This window comes from Peromyscus eremicus, chromosome 22 (assembly GCF_949786415.1).
Source record: "Peromyscus eremicus chromosome 22, PerEre_H2_v1, whole genome shotgun sequence".
In the NCBI taxonomy this organism is placed as follows: domain Eukaryota; kingdom Metazoa; phylum Chordata; class Mammalia; order Rodentia; family Cricetidae; genus Peromyscus; species Peromyscus eremicus.
In genome coordinates, this window is record NC_081437.1 from 34,303,479 (window position 1) to 34,311,246 (window position 7,768).

Sequence of the window (7,768 nt, forward strand, 5' to 3'; positions counted from 1 at the left end):
CTTCTTCGTGTATGTTTTGGCATTTGTTTCAATTGCTCCCACACATTCTACATCCATAAACACACACACAGCAATTATTATAACAGAAATTTTAGAAACATAAACTATAAATGCAAAAGGATGTAGCTTGCTTCTTCTGAACCTTACAAAAGGGAAACAGAAAAATAACATAGAGAAGCCATAATAAATTACGGTAACACTTAAGAAATTCTATAGCGTGTCAAAGCAAAGACCACATTGCACAAAACAAACAGGTGAACAGAAAAGAGATGTTTGACTAAGCCTATCACAGTTGGAAAGAGAGACTATAGAGCCCGCTGTGTGACCTGGATTTGATGAAACAGAGCCCCAGGAGATTTTAAGAATGGAGATAGCAGAGCTATTATGTGGTCAACATCTAACTGGCTCTCCTCAAAGAAAATGAGACGTTGTCACTCCTGCCCTCACAGGAGGTTACTTCTCACCAGGAAGCAAAGTGTCCTTCAAAGTTGGATTGCTTCTACAGGGATAGGCAGGGTCTCAAGGCTTTGGGAGATACTTCTCAGGGATAAAACTTCAGAGAAAGATGTTGAAAATGTGCCTATGGAAGAGTCAGAAAGCATTTCTAATGAGAGGTTTTCTAAGGTAAATGGTCTAACCAGAGGGTGGTGTCTCATTTCTGCTGTCATAACAAAATACTCCTCTTTACTATGAACCAATAGCTGAGGAGCCCCCAACTGGATCAGGCCCTCTGGATAAGTGAGACAGTTGATTAGCTTGAACTGTTTGGGAGGCACCCAGGCAGTGGGACCGGGACCTGTCCTCAGTGCATGAGCTGGCTGTTTGGAACCTGGGGCTTATGCAGGGACACTTTGCTCAGCCTGGGAGGAGGAGACTGGACCTGCCTGGACTGAGTCTATCAGGCTGAGCTGAATCCCCAGGGGAGTCTTTGCCCTGGAGGAGATGGGAATGGGGGAATGGGCTGGGGGGAAGGTGGGAGAGATGTTCGGGAGTGGGGAGAACAAGGGCATCTGTGGTTGATATGTAAAATTAAATTAAATTATAAAATTTTTTTAAAAAGCAGCACAGGGGAGAAGAGATTGTTTTAGCTCACAAGTCCAGAATACAGCCAATCAGATCAGATAAGTCCAGGTCATAGGTCCTATAAAAAGCTAGTCACATCACACTCATACTCAAGAACAAAGAGAAAGACATTAATGCATACACACTCAGCTCATTTTCTCAACTTTCATAAAATCCAGGATTCATCCTCACAGAATAGTGCTGTCTGTGGTGGACTGAGTATCCCACATTAACTCAAGTTGCCAAGGAAATTCCCTATACACATGCCAACGGGCCAACTGGATTTAGAAAATCCCATACTGACACTCTCCAGCCAGGTGATTCTAGATTATATAAAACTGACAATTAAAATTAAACTGTCACAAAAGAAAAAGGACCCTCATTCTGAAACCATGTGAACTTCCTGGCAGCAAGGGTAAAGTGCAGATTGAGGCCTGAATGCAAGAGAAAGTCTAACGTTGGGCTGAGCTAAGGGAAATGAAGCTGTGCAGGTTGGGGTCTGGATACAGGAGAAAGTCTAATTTGGGGCTGGGCTAAAGGAAATGAAGATTTTTCTGATCAAGATCTATCTGTCCCATGGGAAGGGACAGTTTTGTCAACATGAAGACAGCATAATGAAATGTTTCACTGCTAAAGACAAACTCAGAAAATGGATGTAGAAAACCCAGAACTCCACCAGCTACTAAAGCTGTTGCATATGCCAAGATGACTATTTGGTGCTCTAAATGCAGTGGAACCTGGGAGAATGGAGCCTAAAAGGTGGCAGATGAAACTCCTGCAATAGCCAGTTTTATTCAGAGCATCAGACAATTCTCAACCTGAGGGTTAAGAAAGGTCACCTGAGCAAAGTTCTCATGAGTTCAAACTGTATACAATCACAAGGACAAGGTGCACATGGCAAAAAAATATGTTTTTCCATGGAGGCATATAAACAAATAACAATATCCGGTTGGAAAGAATAATGTGAAGTAAACTCAGTCCTATCTGCTACACCTGGAAGGGGCATGAAAGAACATCCCAAGAACAATTCTGTGTTTTTGAAGAAACTGAGGTCACAAAACTCTTGTCTTTGCTTCTTGTAGTTTCCACACAAGCACTCAGAATTCCCCTCACATGAGTCCTTTCTTGGACCCTGTTCTGATAGATGATGTTTAATAAATGCAGAAGGCAGATAACATTTTGAAGTTAGATAAAAACAAATGAAATTTAGAGGATGAATGTACAATGTTGAACCTAAATTTTTGACAAAATGAATACTTTTGTAAACAGTTTAATGATGACAGGGAGCTACTTTTGGAGTGCTGTAATAAAGGGAAAAATCCAGTTCTCTAGAAAAGCCAGTAACATCATCTGAATAAACAATGGCAGTGTTCATCTCTGTCTCTCTTCAGATATTCATTTTTCTCTTAATATTCAGACACATATTTTTTTTCAAAAGACATCAGGATGGAAAAATTATTGCAAATAATTGACAAAAGAGTGCTTATTAACATATTTTCACCGAGTTAATATCTCTCCCTTTCACTACAGTGTTTGCCTAAGTAGGTAAAACATTAGTTATACAACACACAATACTAGAGTGAAATCAGCACAGTCTCCATAGCAAAGCAAGTCACTCATTTCCCGAATGAAAATGTGGACTGTCTAGAGGCTTTCACTGAAACCCTACATGGGTATCACCCTAGCTCTAAGAAGCCATTATCCCCAAGAGCAAGCCACTTTTCCTGGGACGCAATACACCCACCAACTAGTTGATGGTGGAGATGAAGTGTACTGAATCATCTATTTCTTAAAATGGGATCATCCTGAGGTTCAGTCCAGGCTCTATGACCCCCACCCAATAGCATAATCTATAACAATGCTGCCTAAACATTCCAATGTGATGTTCTTCTTTGGTCCCCATTTCTTCACTTCTTCACAGTGAGTACACTCCCATCACACAAAGACCTGCCTATGTCTGTTACTAAGGAATCCCATTCTGTAATATTTTTCCAGAATTTTTTCTGAAGAAACATACTCTGTAATATTTTTGATCACCCTCAAGCATGCTGACAGTAAGTATCCCTTAGATTCTGTCAGGGGGTAGGGGGAGAGCAATGAAAAATCTTGACTTCTGAGGTAACATCATCACTGGCAAAGTTTCAGGCAATGATGAACTGGATTGGCATATAGATAGGTCAATAGATGGTGCAATAGTTCAGACACATAGGAAACGATGAAAACGTATTCTATATAAAGTAGGCAAAATCTGTTGGGTATTCATGACTCTTGATGCCCTTCAAGAAGCAGAGGCCAGTCTGAAGTTTTCTCCCATAGCTGAAGGCAGCATGTGAAGGTCAGAGGACCGCTGTAGCAGAAGACATGCAGATCCCTGGCTGAAGTCAGAAATTAGGAAAAGATGTGATTGAGGATCCTATCTTACTTCTGTCATGATGAGAGCCCTACAGGATATTAGATTCACAGTCACAGCAATAGCATAGCACCAAGTTCAAGGCCCTTGTCAGTAAGAGGTGTACCTCAGACATTACATGAGGACATATGGATTAATGGAAAAGAAAACCACACCTCTGGGATCCATGCAATGCTCTTGGCCTGGAACAAAACCTGTCCATATGCTCCTGCTAGGAGGAACAACCTTCTCCTGTGAAAATGATGCAGTACTTCAAGGATGGAAACCAGTGTTGTAGCATTGTGATATTCTTTTGCCACCTGATGAATGAAAACAACCATTTCACAGCAGGTTATTGCTAAGACAGCAAAGGAAGAAAGACACTGACCTACTAGTTATAGGATGCAGAAAATTGGGAAAGGCCAGAAAAGACTAACTACTAAGGATGCCAGATCCCAGAGTCTTTCAGTTTTATTAGAGTTTCCTAAAGAAACAGAACTGATAAAATGTACACACACACACACACACACACACAAAGGGGTTTTATTAGGTCGGCATACATAAAATGGACTTGACAGTTCAACAATGGTCATTCTCATGCTGAGAGAGTGAAGATCTGATAGCTTCTCTGTGAATGAGGCCATGCGCCCCCAGTACTGAAGGCCAGGAGCATTCCTGGAAAGCCAGTGTTATTCAGTCTTATTGGATGGCTGAGGAAGCTGGGCTCTGATGTACAGGAGGAGGCGCGACAGTGCACTAACATGGACACTCATTAGCATGAAGTCAAGCAAACTGGCAAGATTACTTCGCCCTCAGACTGCTTTGTATCTGGGTCATCCCTATATGGTGCCCATCCTCGAGGACTGTCTTCCTGACTCAGTTTATCCTTTCTGTAAATACCATATTAACAAGAAGCCCAGCGACATGTCCTTTATTTGACTCTTGATCCATTCAAGTTGACAAGATTAACTACCATATAATTGATGATAAAGTGTGAAGAAATCAAAACGTATTTGATTATTTTTATATATGTTAATTAATATGAAAACATTAAATTGCACACATAAAAGGGAATCCATGAAATATATTTATATGTTGTATAATGTTTAGTTCAAACTAAATGTATTTATTTCCTCCAAAATTTATCTTCTTTCTGTGGCCAAACTTTTAAGGTCTTTTTTTGAACTTTTTAAAATGTACTCATAACACATGGAAAAGGTAAATCTTCACAACTGAATTTTTACTGATGATTTTTTTTTTAAATTACAATATATATGAACTTCCACTAACCCACCTTAAGGCAAACTGTCCGTAAGTGTGGCCAATTTAACGGTGATCTTCAATTAAAGTTTGCCACATGGAGAATGTTGTGTGAACTTGTTGACGCAGATGACATCACAAACTACTGATGTGATAACTTTAGAGTTATCAAGGCTCTGCACAGATACATGAGATGTGAAACTTCTTACTAATCATTTCAATAAATGCCAGATCTTAATCATTTCAATGCAGAAAATTTGACATTGAAAGAGTTGGATCATAAAAGTTTACAGCCACTGAGACATTAAAGACAGGCCCTTAGTTCTTTGCAGAAGACTGTCAGAAACACTTCGTTTTCCTCTGCAAAGACAGAAATCAACAGGACCTCAGTGATTGATCTTTGCCTTCTATTATCAGTTTTCCGTCTTTTCTAAACCAAGCATTATTCTGCCTGGGGAGTCACGTTTGCCTACAGAACCCACAAATACTGTGTGTCCATAAATAGCCAGTAGTTTCCAGCAGCTTTAGGGTAAGGCCACAAGTCTTAGTGTCTCACATGTTTCTGCATAGCCAGCTTTCTGTCCATCACTTCAGGTCCATTACCGTGATCTCCCCAGTAAGCAGAAAAACAACCATAACAGCAATACTAATTCATCTGCCTCTTCATGGTTTTCAAATGGTACCCGTTGCCCTCAGATCTACATCTTTGCCTCATTCCCTCTTCTAGTAAAGATCCCACATGTGCAACTCTTTTGCTCTGGTAGTTTGGACTTACTCTTGATCCAGATATCTCTTCTTATACACCCACTGATTGCCACCACATAAGCTGCATTCAGACAGTCAAAGAGAGCTTCTCACTGGGTGATAGACAGGGTATTTTATAGAAAATACAGAAAGGTGATGTATGAAAGAAGTCTTCCTCTGCCACCAAGCTCTTGCTGGTAGTCACATGTCATTTTGCTGTCTATGTCCTGAAGTGTCAAAAACAGTGTCACCCAGAAAAATGTGTAAATCAATGTTATTACACATAAGTACATTTGCACACACGCACATACATACAAACATACATGCACGTAAACACAAGCACACACACACTCACAAACATACACACATGTACACATACATACTCAGGCATGTGATGATATATTGTGTACCCTAATAAAATGCGCCTGAAGATCAGAAAAATCAGAGCAAGCCACAGCTACCACCTTTTAGTCACTAACTCCTCAGCCTGAAAAAGCTCCAGGCAGAAGGGCTTCATCCTAAAGAGCTTCCAGCTGGAAGGGGCGCTTCTGCAAAAAGAGCCTTTACTGGCAGCGCCCGGAGCTCCCGTGTCTGTGTCTTGCTTCAACAGTGTTTGGACGGAGCAGACCCGGGACCTCCCTTCGTTAGCGTCCAGCCGCCTCCCAGTGTGTCCAGTCGCAGCCTCTGGGACCATCTCCTCGCCGCCTTCGGCTCGCAGGACCAGCCAGCACCGCCTCTCCTCGGTTAGCTCCACTGCCTATCAGCCATGAGCTCCCAGGTCCGTCAGAATTATTCCACCAAAGTGGAGACTGCAGTGAACTGCCTGGTCAAATTGCACCTGCGGGCCTCCTACACCTACCTCTCTTTGGGCTACTATTTTGACCGGGATGACGTGGCTCTGGAGGGTGTCGGCCCCTTCTTCCGCTAATTGGCCGAGGAGAAGCGCGAGGGCGCCGAGCGGCTGCTCAAGATGCAGAACGAACGCGGAGGCCGCGCACTATTCCAGGATGTGCAGAAGCCGTCTCAAGATGAGTGGGGTAAGTCCCAGGAGGCCATGGAAGCTGCCTTGGTCCTGGAGAAGAGCCTGAACCAGGCCCTCTTGGATCTTCATGCCCTGGCTTCTGCTCGCACAGATCCTCACCTCTGTGACTTCCTGGAAAGCCACTTCCTGGATAAAGAGGTGAAGCTCATCAAGAAGATGGGCAACCACCTGACCAACCTCCACAGGGTGGCTGGGCCGCCCCCAGCACAGACCGGTGTGCCATCGCAGACCGGTGTGCCCCCCGCCATCTCTGGGCGAGTACCTCTTCAAGAGGCTTACTCTCAAGCATGACTAGGAGGCCTCACCTTCCAAGGGGCTCCCTCCTCTGCTCTGCACCAGCCAGCCTCAGGACCTTCCCCCGAACCTCTAGGCAGCTTTGTAACCGCTCTGGAGCCCCTCCCAAGTCTCGGGACCAAGTGAAAATAAAGCATTTTGAAATAGAAAAAAAAAAAAAAGAGCCTTTACTTCCTGTCTCCTTCTCACGCCTTCTATACCTTTCTCTGCCCAGCCATACCACTTCCTGTCTCAACCTCTCTAGTACTGGGATTAAAGGAGTGTGTGCTTCCCAAGCAAAGGCACGAAATCTCAAGTGCTGGGATTAAAGGTGTGTGCCTGGCTCTGTTTGTCTCCTAGACTGAGTCAATCTCATGTAGTCCACAGTGGCTTTGAATTCACAACGATCCAAATGGATCTCTGCCTCATGAGTACTGGGATTAAAAGTACTACTGTGCCACTACTGCCTGGTCTCTATGTTTAATCTAGTGTCTTGTTCTGTCCTCTGATCTTCAGGCAAATTTTATTAGGGTACACAGTTTATCACCACACAGGTATATATATGCACATATAATTTGAGTCCTTTTCATACTTGCTGGCTAATATTCAGAACTCCCATAGCCTTTGTTATTTTCCTGAATGACTAAGGGGAAATTATTTGGTGTTTTTTAGTTCCCAAAGCAGCTTAAGTATTGTTTTAGAGTGCTAAAGGATAAAGACATTCTTCTGCTACAAAGCCAAGTGCTTTGGGCCTCAGTAAAGGAAAAAATCTCTCTCTATGACCCTTCTTTTGCTGACTCCATTTTCACCTGATGGCACATAAACAGAATTTGTCTTTCCTGTAGCAGATTACAGTAACAAAATACCCTCTACTCTCCCTTCACCTGTCTTTAAGCTGAACAGAGAAATCCTCTGACCCTCCTTGAGAGATGGTAGACCAGAAGGCCCCCATTCCAGAAGGTGTCCTGCTCTGCTCTGAGAGGAATGGATAGATTCTA

The 7,768-nt window shown here is 42.9% G+C and overlaps 1 pseudogene; it reads left to right on the forward strand.

The window, feature by feature from the left end:
* Nucleotides 1-6,036: 6,036 nt before the first annotated feature.
* Nucleotides 6,037-6,934, forward strand: LOC131897532 (ferritin light chain 1-like; annotated as a pseudogene).
* Nucleotides 6,935-7,768: the final 834 nt, after the last annotated feature.